Raw genomic sequence first — 14,486 nt, 5'->3', positions numbered from 1 at the left:
AAATCTCTATTCCATTCAAACCTTGCACTATTTAAGTGATGCTCTGTGCAAGATAAGGGAAGATGTTTTGATGAAAGGACATTGACTTGAATGCTACCTCTGCTTGTCTCTCATCTGATCCTGGCTAATCTTTTTGAAACTTGCAGAATACTGAGAAGTCTGCACAGAGTGGAAGTGGAGAAGTTTTTCCTTGAGTCGGAAAGACTCAGACCCAAGGGCACAATCGCAAAGTGAAAGGAAGACCCCTTAGAACTGAGATAGGAAGGAATTTCTTCAACCAGAGAGTGATGAATCTGTGGAACGCATTGCCACAAAAGGCTGTGGAAGCCAAGTCACTGAGTGCATTTAAGACAGGGATAGATAGGCTTTTGATTGGTAAGGGTTGTCTGGGAGAAGACAGGAGAATGGGGTGAGAAGCATATTAATCATTAATGATAAGTGGAGCTGACTTTGATGGGCCAAATGGCCTAATTTTGTTCCTACATCACACGGTCTTCAGGACCTGCTGTGTGATTTTGTTGATATCTCCAATTGCCAATGCATTTTGGTGTTGGCTTGGTGTTACCTCATGACCTGAGGGATGTATGGTGTTTTGGAGAAATGCATTTGTACTGATTGGCTTATGGTGTGCTTGTCATGAGTCATGTGACCTCCACCTCTGCTTTAAGTTAAGCTTTCACTTCAATTTGTGATAGCCATTCAAGAAGTTACATGAAATGTACAGTCTGGATGAACACTCTCCAACCTCAGGAAGCTTTACATCAACAGATAGTTTAAAATTCTGTTTCAAATTCAAATTCTCCAGTGCCTCTGTGCAGTACAACCACACCACTATACCAGGTTGGCTTTGAAATGTCCACTTCACCTTGGTACAGTTTAAAAGCATATTATGTCTGCACTTTCGCTGGTTACCTTATGTTGACTTGTTTCTACCTATTTTCAAAAGCCGAACAATTGTTCGCTCTTGGTTGCATCAACAGGTTGTATAAAATCAGTCCCATGCTGGTTACTTTGGGATGAGTCAGAGACTTTGTCATAGAGCAATGCAAATTCACATGCAGGATATGGGTGCTTTGACACGTCACATGAATTTAAGAGGAAGTCAGAAGACCCTAGGTTCCTGGCCTGGGTCTGTTAATACAGGGAACATTCAAAATGCCAAGCAATGTATGGTACTTTGAAAAGATTTAATGACTTTTTCAAGATGATGTGCTTAAGTCTGAAATAAATTATGCCCTGCTTTTCATTTGAATGTGTGGAAGCAGTCGAGAATACATTTGCAGTCATAGCCTGAAATGTACTATATGACTGCTGTCCAATTAGCTGGATGACTAGTCCACACTGTGGAATAATATTAATAGGAAAGGTTCAATTCCCACCCCAACTGAGGTTACCCAAAATAAAACTCTCTCCTCACCCTAAGACATAGTGTCCCTTGGGCTAAATCACCACCAGTCATCTCTCTCTCTCAAATGAGAGAGCAGCCCTATGGTCTGGTTAAGACTATGGCAATTTTGCCATTTTTTAAAAACTGTATCACTAAGTTACCTGAGAAATCTGAATGTAACTGTGACAGCGACTGGAATAGACTTCTCAAGTCATTGCATCACTTTTTTTCACTTTTTCTATTTATCCAACAGAAGTCAAAGTTGTCTTAAACATTTTATTCTGTGTGTTTACATACTTTTACCATTAGGTAAATCAATCCCACACTGGGTGCTTCAGGGAGTTTCAGAGCTGCTGTGACATGACTGTGCTAATGGGCACAAAGCATATGGAGTGGAATTGATGTTGTCGGTGAAATTTTCACACGCAGCAGGAAATTCAGAGAAACTCAGGAGGCCAGGATTCCTGCCCCATGCCTGTAGGGAGAGCAAATGTGCAATCATTACAGGAGGGCCAACACATCAGAACTGCTTAACTGGTTGTAAACATGCTGAATTCATGAAAGACGCTATGTAAATGCAATTTCTTCCTTTCCTGTTTTGCAAACCTTGCTTTATTATTCAATATGCAGAGTAAATTATCAAGTTTTGGTTGACGCTTTTACTGACCACTACTTTATGTTAATTATGCCAGAACATGAAATAGATCTTTTCTAACTCCTTTTTCCTCATTCGCTCTACTCTGCAGCGAAATAAATGATACAATGTCAGAAAATCTTGTGAAGGAGGACCTGTAAGATGCCTATCACTTTAAAAGCACATTATTCCCTTCGATATCATGATTTTCTTTTTCTGTGCCCTATATCTCGCCCCCATGCCATCTGTTAATCCTTTTTTGTCGATCTTTGGCACCAGTCACCTTTCTGCTGCTCCTCTGAGTAGGAGACAAAAATTAATTTGAAGAACATGCATCCATTTTTATAGATAGGGTTTCTGAGGAAGTTCGAATTAGTTTTAAACTTTTACAAAATGTGTCAAAGTTGTGTCGAGTGCTCACTTTAAAGGTACATAAATTGCAGTTAGCCATTTGTTGCTAGCACCCTGATAAATGCTGCACTTGGAATTTTCGAATCCACTGTAATTCAGTACATGACATTTTATCAACACTTCCAGGAAAAAGCTAGTTTAGAAACTGGGTCTCACTTCATGATTTGCACAGATGCTTTCAAGTGATAGAATATTTGCATAAAACAGAACATCTGGATGAGGAATTCTCTTCGCCATTCACGTGGAAGTTAACTGGTGAAAGTGAGAGACTGAGGACTCAATTTTCATGCTGACATCCAATCAATAATTATCACAATGCGACAGAGGAATTACTCACTGAGAAATGGATTGAGCCACAACTTGTTTGCCTATTACCATTTGCAGGACACATAGCAATAATGGAATTGCTAACTGAGTATGGCAATTAATCATTGCCAATTATTGACCTGGGTAAGGAAAACTCTCAGTGTTGGAAAGCTTTGAAAATTGCAGGTAAAATGAGTTTTGTGCTGCCCAGATATGGATAGCTTTGCATGTGTGAATGTCTTTAAATTGCTCACATACTGTATTCCACAACATTATTTTCTGTAAGTAATGTACTTAACCTACATAATGTGTTAATCAACATTTGTGGTTCCTACTATCTCCCTTAGGCCATATTGTACAGAGTAAACAATCTCATATTGAAATATTGGCAGGAGCAGGGGTAACCAGCTGGCCAGCTGGGAGGTGGAGAGTATGGTAAAATGAAATGGGAGGATGTTGGGATTGGAGTCCGGGCCAATATCTCTCTCTGTTGCCATGCCATTTTGCCAGAGTGTGAGAGCTGGCATAGGGGCTGCGCTTTGACCCACTAAAGAGGGCAAATAAGTGCCCCTTCCAGCCTCCGCTGACATCTGATTCAACCAGCTAATGTTTGAAACAGGCTGCCTTCCTGGCATCTCCCCAAAACTGCTTAATATTGAGGACGTGACACCATTTGGTTTGGTGACTATCACTGTGATAGCTTCATGAAGCAATGAGAGCTGAGGGACTTTGGTGATGTGGAGAGGTAGGAGATCTTCTCTTCAGAGGAGAGAAGGTTAAAGGAAGACTTAATAGAGGAGTTCCAAATTAATGGTGGGTTTTGATGGAGTAAGTAACTATTTCTACCAGCAATAGGGCTCATAACTGAAGGATACAGGTTGAGATCATTGACTAGATGGGAGATCGAATAATTTTGTACTTCTAGTCAGTTTTGATGATTTAAATTATGATGCCTGAAAGATTAGTTGTAGAAAGTGTAATTGTAACTTTCAAAAGGCAATTAGTTACATAAATGAGAAAGAATAAATCTCAGGGTTCATGAGAATGGGGCAGGGCAAGGGACAGTTTTGTCAAAGCTGGCACCGAAACTTTGGGTTGGATAGTCAACACTGACAAATGTATGTACAAACAAGGAGCAAGGGCTGGCCACTCAACCCCTCGAGTCTGTTCCATCATTCAATAATGTTATGAAGATGTGGATGTACCTTTAAAAGAGTTAAAAGCAGCAGAAGTACCGGACACAGCACCACGTGTTCTCAATAAGCCAACAATGTAACACTGGGTTGAAGAACTCGATTCGTTCGTTGCCTGGAGACAAAAAAACAAATTCGAATTCAGCCAATCAGTTTAAATTATGCCCTGAAAAATATCAAAATCCAATCCAGTTTGAATTTTCTTTATTGACAATCTTAAAAGCCAATGACATTACCTGATGCTCTGGGGGGAATAAGACCAAGGAAAATTGAACAGTTGGGAGGAGAACTGCCAAGTCCTAGCATGTAACAGACTGCTTGAAAAAATCTCTCTTAAAAGTACCTTTTCGATCTGTAACCTGTAATGCAGAAATTCCAACAAGGAGAAAAGAAGACACAGGAAGATCCAAAGATAGGAACCTACAGCTGCCTGGTTTTGAGATAAGAAATGTTGTTTTGTAAATTTTAATTGGGAGTTTTATTGGACTAGTATTCCAGAAAAGAAAGTAAAAGATAGGCTAGAGAAAGAAATTGTAAGTAGTGGTTAGTTAATTATTCCCTGTTACACTTTAAGAAATAAAGTTGTTAATTTTTACTTTACATAGTTCTTGGCTAGTCGAATCTTTACAGATTACTGCATGGGATAAATCTTTTCTGTGTTGCTGGTTTTAAACTAAGTAGGAGAGTTTACCCCATGTCATTTTGAATTGGACAGTCAACACCTATGTATAAGCAAGGATCAAGGACTGGCCAATCAACCTCTTGAGTCTGTTCCATCATTCAATAGGATCACGTCTGATCTGAATGCAACCTCAAATTCGCAATCCCACCCACTTTTCAACCCCTTTGCTTATCAGGGATCTATCTAAAACCTTAAAAATATTCAAGGGCTCTGTTTTTGCCTCCTCTACAGAAAAGACACACAAACCACTGCAAGAAAATATTTTGCATAATCTCTGCTTTGGTCAAAAGTGCTGTGTGATTTGTTAACTCTGAGTTTTATTTAATATTCCATGTGCATTCTTTTCTTTCCTGGATTCTTCTTTTGTTTCCATAAGGAACACCTCACCTTTCCTTGTTTTGAAGTTTATCTCTAATCTGTGTTGGTTAAGCCCGTTCTCACACTCTGATGGTGAATGCCTCCATATGGTGATGTGGCTGTTTTGTATTGGAGAAAGATGTGACAGTTCGCCTGTCTAAGGTTGCATAGTTAGATGTATTGGCTATTAAAGTATCGATGGCAGCTTTCTTAATGTTGACACAGTCCAGTTTCCTTGAAAAGCACTACAGGTAATCATACCTCAGGATCCACGACATCAGCTCCTCCAGCAAGTTAACTTTCATTCCTTGGACACACAGGCTGAGAGTTTACTGCCAAGGAGGGGTGATGGCCTAGTGATATTATCACTAGGGAATTAGAATAGTTGGATGTTCGATGCCTGGTGTGGACACAATGAGCCTTATGGTTCTACGAATGAGAAGTATTTATTGGAATGCCTCAAGGAAGTCTGGGGTCACTCCCATCATGCCCCCTGACTTGATGGAGTAGCATTTATAAGATCTGCCTATAGCGATTATAATGAGGTCAGCCAGGTGAATGTAAGTTCCCAGATTGGGGCTGTTACCCCGGTTCAATCAGTGAGCTCTGACTGACAGATATAAACAGGAGTGTCAGAGATCTGGTGTTGATATGCAATGCCTCCCCTTGCAGTATCTAGGTAGTGTTGGCTCCCAGATGGCCCAATGAAGAGGAACACCCAATAGTGTATGCTTCCTGGATCTTGGCTGATGCACAACACAAATGCACCCAGATAGAGAAGGAAGGTTAGGCTGTCATCTTTGGCGTGAGAAAGTTCCTCCAATACCTTTATGGACATAAATTTGTAATAGTTACAGATTACAAACCCCTGGTAGGGCTATTCAAAGAGGACAAAGCTATGCCAGCCATGGCCTCAGATTGAATTCATCAGCGGGCTCTCATTCTAAGTGCAATCACCTACAAGTTTGAACACTATCCAGGAGGTCATATAGCAAATGCGGATGCTTTGAGACACCACGCCTGTGCCCCCAGCCCGCCCCCAACCTCAACTGGCAAATACACCACTGGTGGTGCTACCACTGGAAGAGTTTGTTCTGGTTTTAAACTTTCTGGACACCTTTCTAGTCACCTCTGACAATATCAGACTGTGGACGCAAAAAAGATCTGGTCCTGGTAAAACTAAAACAGCTGGCCTTCACAACCAGAATTGAAACATTTCTGGACCTGGTGAGACCAGATCACCACAGGGGAGCAAGACTAATAGTCCTGAACAGATACCGGCTGAACTCCAACAGGATCATCCAGTGGTGTCCAAAATGAAGATGTTGACAGGAGGTTATGTCTGGCGGCCAGGAATGGATACAGACATAGTCATGTTGGTAAGGCAGTACCCAGAATGCCAATAAGGACAACCATTACCATCCACATTAATGGGAATGGCTGGGTAAACACTGGACTTGGTTACACATTGACTATACTGACCCTTTCATTAGCTCAATGTTCTTAATTATTGTGGATGCCCACTCAAAATGGTTGGATGTACATACAGTTCATTTGTCAAACACAAGATGATGATAGAAAAGCTGCGAGCATCTTTTGCAATACATGGGCTCCCAGAATTGTTGGTTGTAAATAACAGGCCATCTTTTACTAGCAGGGAATTCAAGTATTTCCTAAAGTTGAATGGCATTCGGCATACATGGACAGTTCCATACCATCCATTGTCCAATGGTCTGGCAGAAAGAGCAATCCAAATAATAAAGGCAGGCTTAAAGAAACAGTCTACAGTTTCACTGGATACCAATCTGTCCTGGTTTCTAGTTGATTATCGAATGGTCCCTCATGCAACCACAGGAATAGCTCCAGCACAGTTGCTGATGGGGAAAAGACTCCACACCAGGTTAAATCTGATCTTCCCGAACCTGGGAGGGAGTGTGAAATGGCATCAGAAATGCCAATGCCAGACAAGACTCCTTGAAGCAAGGGAAATAGTTTACTTCAGGGACAAAATTTGGTGCCAAAACCATGGAAGTGGCCCTGCATGGGTCAGAGGTGAGGTTGACGCAAAGTCAGGTCCTGTGATGTACAAAGTCCAGGTAACTGACGTGGTGTTGAACAAGCACGTGGATCACATGAAAAGGTGCAAACTTGCAAATGGGGCAGGAGCAAAATGTACCTGGACCCTCAGAGCAGGCAGAAAGGCTGTCAGAAGCCATAGGTTCTTCCTCTCTGTTTACTGTTGAAGAAATCTTGGAATCTAAGATGGACACAGTGGATGTCGCAGCCTGGACACCTATACCATCTGAAGAAGAGGATGAATTTGTACCAAGATGGTCTGGGTACAAGAGATGGGGCTGCAGTCTGGTATATGCCCCCATATATAAGACTGAGTCCGAGGAACTGGACCTGATGTGAAAACACCATAAGGAGAGTTGACAGGATAAAGAACAGACCCGGTGTCCCAGGACTCAGAAGGAATGGGATGTAATGATTATAACGAACTCAGCCAGGTGGACCCCATAGAATATGAGATCCCTGATTGGGACTGTTAACCTGGTCCAACCAGGGAATCTTGGCTGACAAAAAATAACAGGAATCTCGGTGATTCTGCTCGCTCTGCGAGCTGACTCTGAGGAAGACAGACAAGTACTATGCACGTGTAAATAAAAGGTGACTTGGTGACGGGATACCGGCTTCTGTGGAGTTACTTCATTGCCAGTGACCCCTTCACTGGAAAATGGTGCCAAGTCAAAAACGTGTGAGGAATTCTGGGAGAACCAGGCTGTGCCCCAGTCCTGACACTCAATCCAGATGTGAAGCAATCTTGACCCGGCTTGAAATTTTGATGCCTTGGTGTCAAGGCTCACACCTGAATTAATGAGATCTGTGTGAAAGTGGAATTTTCTTTAGCAGGAGAGCAACTTCTTCTGGAGAGAATGGGAGAAAATTGTTCCCAAGAGGGATTGTTGAAAAAATTGCTGCAGTACTGATTTTCTGCCACTAGATGCATTTAGTGTCTTAATGTTGCAGAATCGTGTGGTTTTCAAATTTGTTTTGATCTAGATAATGTTGTGATGTTTCTTCAGTCATGGCCTTTCATTCTTTCCTTCGCTGACCCACTTTCCCGGTCTCTGTACTTGCTTAAAGTTTGTTACATCTTTAACATTTTTGATAAAATATCATCAACTTGAAATGTTCACTCTGTTTCTCCCTCCGTAAATGCTCCCTGACCATCCCAATATTTCCAGTATTATCCATTTAAAGCTACAAGTTACAATTTATGTGAAGTATTTTATTTTACTTTAAAACAAACTGGAGTAAGAGCGTAAAGAGCTAACCAAATATAAGTGTGTAATTGAAGTTAATTCTCACAGATTCTGGAAATCTGAATCAGAATAAGAAGGTGTTGGTGAAACTCAGCACGTCTGGCAGTATCTGTGGAGAGAAGGCGACAGATTTAACATTTCAAGTCCAATCTGGCTTCTTTGGAACTACAAAGTGCTGGGTTTAGTGCTGTAGAGAAAGGGAGGAGTATCAATGGGAAAAAAAAAAGAATTTCAGGGATTGGTTTGTGGGCAGGAGGTATTAAAGTACAAAGGTGGCAGAATAAATAGCCACACTCCAGAGAAATAGTAATGACTCTCAACTGCCCTCTGAAATAGCCTAGCCAGCCATTCCGTTCAAGGGCAGCTAGGGACAGGTAATAAATGGCCAGCCAGCAACACTCACGTCCCACAAACGAATGAATAAATGAATAAATAAAAGACATATGTAACAGAAAAGTATGGGAGCAAGATATAGATCAGCAACTGACAAAATCAAGAGTCAAGTAGGGGGACAGAGTTCTAGAAATGCAGCTGTTGATCTCAGTAACGACTCCAGAGGCAGACACATCTCTAATTGAAAGATGAAGTAGATCCCTCCAGTTGGCATTGAACTTCACTGAACACTGCTCCAAAAGCAGAAATATGAGCAAAAACACAGGGTGATGAATTAAAACAGAAAATATTCAGAAGCTCATGAGCATGTTTGAGTTACAAAGAAAGGCTGGATAGGCTGGGACTTTTTTCACTGGAGAGTAGGAGGTGATTTTATTGAGGTTTATAAAATCATGAGGGGTATAGTTAGAGTTAATGTTAGGCATCTTTTCCCCAGGATGGGGGATTTCAAGACTAGGGGCATATTTGAAAGGTGAGAGGTGAGAGGTTTTAAAAAGATATAAGGAGCAAATGTTTTACACAGAGGGTGGTTCAAGTGTGGAATGAACTCCCTGAGAAAGTGCTGGAAGTGGGTACAGTTGCAATGTTTAAAAGGCACTTAAATAAGTACATGAATAGGAAAGGTTTTGAGGGTTATGTGCCAGAAGCAGACAGGATAAGACTCCACACCAGATTAAATCTGATTTTAGGATTATGGTCAGCATGGACTGATTGGACTGAAGAATATGTTTCTGTGCTGTATGACTCTATGTGTGCAGACTAAGTGGAGGTGTTCTGCAAGATAGATGCCCAGTCTCCATTTGGTCTCCCCAGTGTACAGGAGACCACATTGTGAGCAATGAATACAATAGATTAGGTTGAACAAAGGTCTGTTTGGTCCCTCGAACAGAAGAAATGGAAGGAAAGGTGTTATAGCTATTGTAATTGTAAACGTTAAGTGTGATTTGGATGTAAAAACAGGAAATGTTGGAACTATTCAAATAGTCAGGAAGCATCTATGAAGGGAGAAATAGAGTCAATGTTGCAAGTTAATGACCTTTTATCATTTTGCTTTTGCATTGTCTCTGCTAGCTTTAGGATACAGTACTTAATCCACTTACTGTCTTTATCCCATGAATATCACGTTTTGCCATCATTGATGGCTGTTTTCTTTATCAGCCAGGTCAATTGATCATGATTAATGTGAGTTATTGAGAAGGGGGCCCAAAGTCGGTATTATAAACTGCTTTATACAAAATAAAAGTATTTACTTCTTAAAATACGACACTGTTTAAACTTAGACTGCAAGGCAAACACAGTCAATTTTTCCTGAGGAATGTAATTCTGTCCAGCTTTTATTTTACATTTCTTCAGCGAAACACAGAATCTATAGATAGACAGTGGATATATTAAGGCTATGACAATACTGACGTCGCTGAGCTATCTTAAGCATATGGTGAGTGCTGTCGTAGAACCTACTGCATTATTCACTATAACCAGTAGTACTGCATCCAGGATGAGAGACGTTACATTTATTTTCGCTCAACTCTTTTGGATTTATGTCCAGCTGCTGACAACGAAATGTGGACTCGTTCCTGAAGAGTCTTTGAACCTTGCCGTATTCCTCCATGTCGATTTAACAATTTACAAGTAGATTTTCAGTCTAAATACTATTGTCAGGAAGGAAGAACTGCTTTCAGCCAATCGGATCTGTGGAGTCTTCTTATGCATCCATTAATAGCATGTCAGTGGGGTTGGGTACTCTTACTGATGGAGTGTTGTGAATGAGCTGTGAAAGGAATGATGTTTGACTGGGGTTGAGAAGTAAGTGAGTTGAGTGGGTTCTTAGCTGCGACTGGGAAAGCAGCCAAGAGTTTCCTCAACCAGGAAATGTGTATTATCGAGAGGAGGATCTGCATAACTCTAGTAAATAAACATTAGTACAGTTTAATTTAGACCCACAGCTGTTTAATTTTGTGCACCATAATATTAATAAGTTGTCAAAGCCAGAAGTACTCACCGTTATTGAATGTACTCTTTTAACTCATTCACTACTAAAGACACCATTTGGTCTCGGCCCTAGCTCCCATGTGAAGATGCCATATGGACGTAATTTTCTAGTTCGTTTCTGGCAGGAAAGCACTGATATGATAAACTTACATGGAGGCACATATCAGAGTGTTGGTGTTTTAGCACCATAACTGTCACTTTTTTTTTGAAAGTCAACACAAGACTAATTTTGGAATGACTAAATTTAGACCAAGTTTTTGACGCCCTACACCTGGCATTAAGCCACTATTTCTTTCTCTTTGAAAAAAAACATAGATGTAGTTCCAACCCCTGAGGGCTTACAAAGGCTACAATGCACTGAAAGTATTTGTTTCCACTTAGCCATTGATCTACCTATTTTTGAATGTCTTTGCAGCTGTTAGGAAGAAGCTTTCATCCAGAAATCCAAATCTAAGTTCCAGAGGTGAAATTACACTGTTTTAATCTACTCCTTTCTGTACTTTCAAAATCAATAAATAATGTTAAACCAGGACAATCACAGTCAGTAATTCAAAACTATTCTTCCTAACTTTCAATTAGAAGGAAATCATTTTCTTTCACCACCTTAAAAGCCAATGAAGTGTAGAAAACTCAAGAGTCAATTTGTGTGAAGGTTCAACAAATGGCAATGAATTAAATGACCAGGTCATCACTTTTTAGGAACAAAAACGTAAGTTGCTGGAAAAGCTCAGCAGGTCTGGCAGCATTTGTGAAGAGAAACCAGAGTTAATGTTTTGGATCTGGTAATCCTTCCCCAGAACTGGCTCACATTTTATGGATGGCTTTATGGCTCATTACTAGTTTCCCGTGTCTCAGTTTTATAATGGTCCTGACAGTCTAGTTGGTCATGGAAGAAAGCAGAGTCAATCTTTGCAGATTTATTCAGAGAGTGAAACATTACAGGCATTTATCTCTTAACTCTGCTCTACCCCTGTGTCAATAAGTATCTCCTTGTATATATATTTTTAAGCAACCTGTTCAGACATATTATGGTCCCTTCTCAATACCAGAAGGTCAGGAGCAGGCGAGACTTCCACTGCATCACAAAATACTCCCTTAAAGAGTATTTCTCGATACATTTTTGAAAACCAAATCAATCATCGAAAGTTAAACAAAATTAACCACTTGAAGAGGGGACAGTCCTTACGGGGCACTGCAATGTAAAAAATTGTTTAAATCAAATTTAGAGAACTTAAATTGAAATTTGGCTATGGCTGGAGAAAGTGTCTATTTCTACCCTTTTGAAAAAAGCAAATTTACTAAATTGACAAATTAACTAGTCGTCAGCTCTTCAGGGGAACAGCGTCTTTTTATACTTTTTTTAAAAGAACAATTAAATTGAAGCAAATTAGCCAAATTAAAGAGTAACACTGTAGCAAAGAATTAAAAGTTTAAATGATGCTTGGCATTTACGTTAAGGTGTTGATGTGAGGGGATATAGTGCATTCCAGCCCCACAGCACCCAATGGTCATGGAAAGCCTGAGTCATGCCTATGAACACCACACATTCCCCAGTATTGGTCTATCCAGGGGAGAAAAGTTAGTAATTGTGCTAACAACTCTACTCCTCAACTCAATGCTGTTTAGGTTCATCAATTGGAGATGCCGGTGTTGGACTGGGGTGTACAAAGTTAAAAATCACACAACACCAGGTTATAGTCCAACAGGTGCTTCCAATTAAACCTGTTGGACTATAACTTGGTGTTGTGTGATTTTTAACTAGGTTCATCAAGGCGGATTCCAGAAACAAACAAGGTAGGAGAGACAAAGGATCAAAAGGTCCTTGATATACATGACCCATTGATCCTTGAAGGCAGCAGGATAGGTAGATAGGTGGTTAAGAAGGCCTTTTGCATATTTACTTTTACTAGTACAAGAGTAGGGAGGTTATTATAAACTGTATGTAACATTAGTTAGGCGACTGTGCAATTCTGATCGCCACAATGCAGGGAGGATGTGACTGCACTGGAGATGGTACAGAGGAGAGTTACTCGGATGTTGCTTGGACTGGAGCAAATTAGCTGTGAAGATGGACAGAGGTTGTTTTCCTTGGAGTAGAGAAGGCTGAGGTGGGACCTGATTAAGGTCTACAAATGTTTGAGGGGCATAGACAGGGTAGATGGGGAGAAAATAGAACATAGAACATAGAACAGTACAGCACAAAACAGCCCTTCAGCCCATGATGTTGTGCCGACCATTGATCCTCATGTAAGGTAAACCTAATGTATGAACTCTCAAATTTCTGTGACCATATGTATGTCCAGCAGTCTCTTAAATATCCCCAATGACCTCGCTTCCCCAACTGCTGCTGGCAACGCATTCCATGCTCTCACAACTCTCCGCGTAAAGAACCCGCCTCTGACATCCCCTCGATACTTTCCGCCAAACAGCTTAAACTATAACCCCTTGTGTTAACAATTTCTGCCCTATGAAAAAGTCTTTGGCTATCAAATATATCTATGCCTCTCATTATCTTGTACATCTCAATTAGGTCCCCTCTCTTCCTTCTTTTTTCCAATGAAAAATGTCTGAGCTCAGTGAACCTCTCTTTGTAAGATAAGCCCTCCATTGCAGGCAGCATCCTGGTAAACCTCCTCTGAACCCTCTCCAAAGCATCCACATCTTTCCTATAATAAGGCGACCAGAACTGGACACAGTATTCCAAGTGCGGTCTAAGGAGAAAGTGAGGACTGCAGATGCTGGAGATCAGAGCTGAAAATGTGTTGCCAGTATTCCAAGTGCGGTCTAACCCAAGTTTTATAGAGCTGCAACAAGATCTCACGAGTCTTAAACTCAATCCCCCTGTTAATGAAAGCCAAGACACCATATGCTTTCTTAACAACCCTATCCACTTGGGTGGCAATTTTAAGGGATCTATGTACCTGCACACCAAGATCCCGCTATTCCTCCATACTACCAAGAATCCTGTCTTTAATCCTGTACTCAACTTTCAAGTTCGACCTTCTAAAATGCATCTCTTCACATTTTTCCAGGTTGAACTCCATCTGCCACCTCTCAGCCCATCTCTGCATCCTGTCAATGTCACGCTGCAGCCTACAACAGCCCTCTATACTGTCAACGACACCTCCAACCTTTGTGTCATCTGCAAACTTGCTAACCCATCCTTCAATCCCCTCATCCAAGTCATTAATAAAAATTACAAAGAGTAGAGGCCCAAGAGCAGAGCCCTGTGGAACACCACTGACCACTGACTTCCAGGTAGAATACTTTCCTTCCACTACCACTCACTGTCTTCTGTCGACCAGCCAATTCTGTATCCAGACAGCTAAATTTCCCTGTATCGAAATTCCTCCTGACCTTCTGAACGAGTCTACCATGGGGAACCTTATCAAATGCCTTGCTGAAGTCCATATACACCACATCCACCACTCGACCCTCATCAACTTTTCTAGTCACATCCTCAAAGAACTCAATAAGGTTTGTGAGGCATGACCTGCCCCTCACAAAGCTGTGCTGACTGCATTTAATCAAGCCATGCTCTTCCAGATGGTCATAAATCCTATCCCTCAGAATCCTTTTTAATACCTTGCAGACGACAGACGTGAGACTGACTGGTCTGTAATTGCCAGGGATTTCCCTATTTCCTCTCTCGAAGAGAGGAATTACATTTGCCTCTCTCCAGTCCTCAGGTACGACTCCGGTGGAGAGCGAGGATGCAAAGATCTTCGCAAGCAGCGAAGCAATCACATTTCTCACTTCCCAAAGCAGCCGAGGACAAATCTGGTCTGGCCCTGGTGACTTGTCAATC

The sequence above is a fragment of the Chiloscyllium plagiosum genome, chromosome 16 (assembly GCF_004010195.1).
Source record: "Chiloscyllium plagiosum isolate BGI_BamShark_2017 chromosome 16, ASM401019v2, whole genome shotgun sequence".
In the NCBI taxonomy this organism is placed as follows: Eukaryota; Metazoa; Chordata; class Chondrichthyes; order Orectolobiformes; family Hemiscylliidae; genus Chiloscyllium; species Chiloscyllium plagiosum.
The sequence above is the reverse complement of the archived record's forward strand: the minus strand, read 5'-3'. Positions refer to the sequence as shown.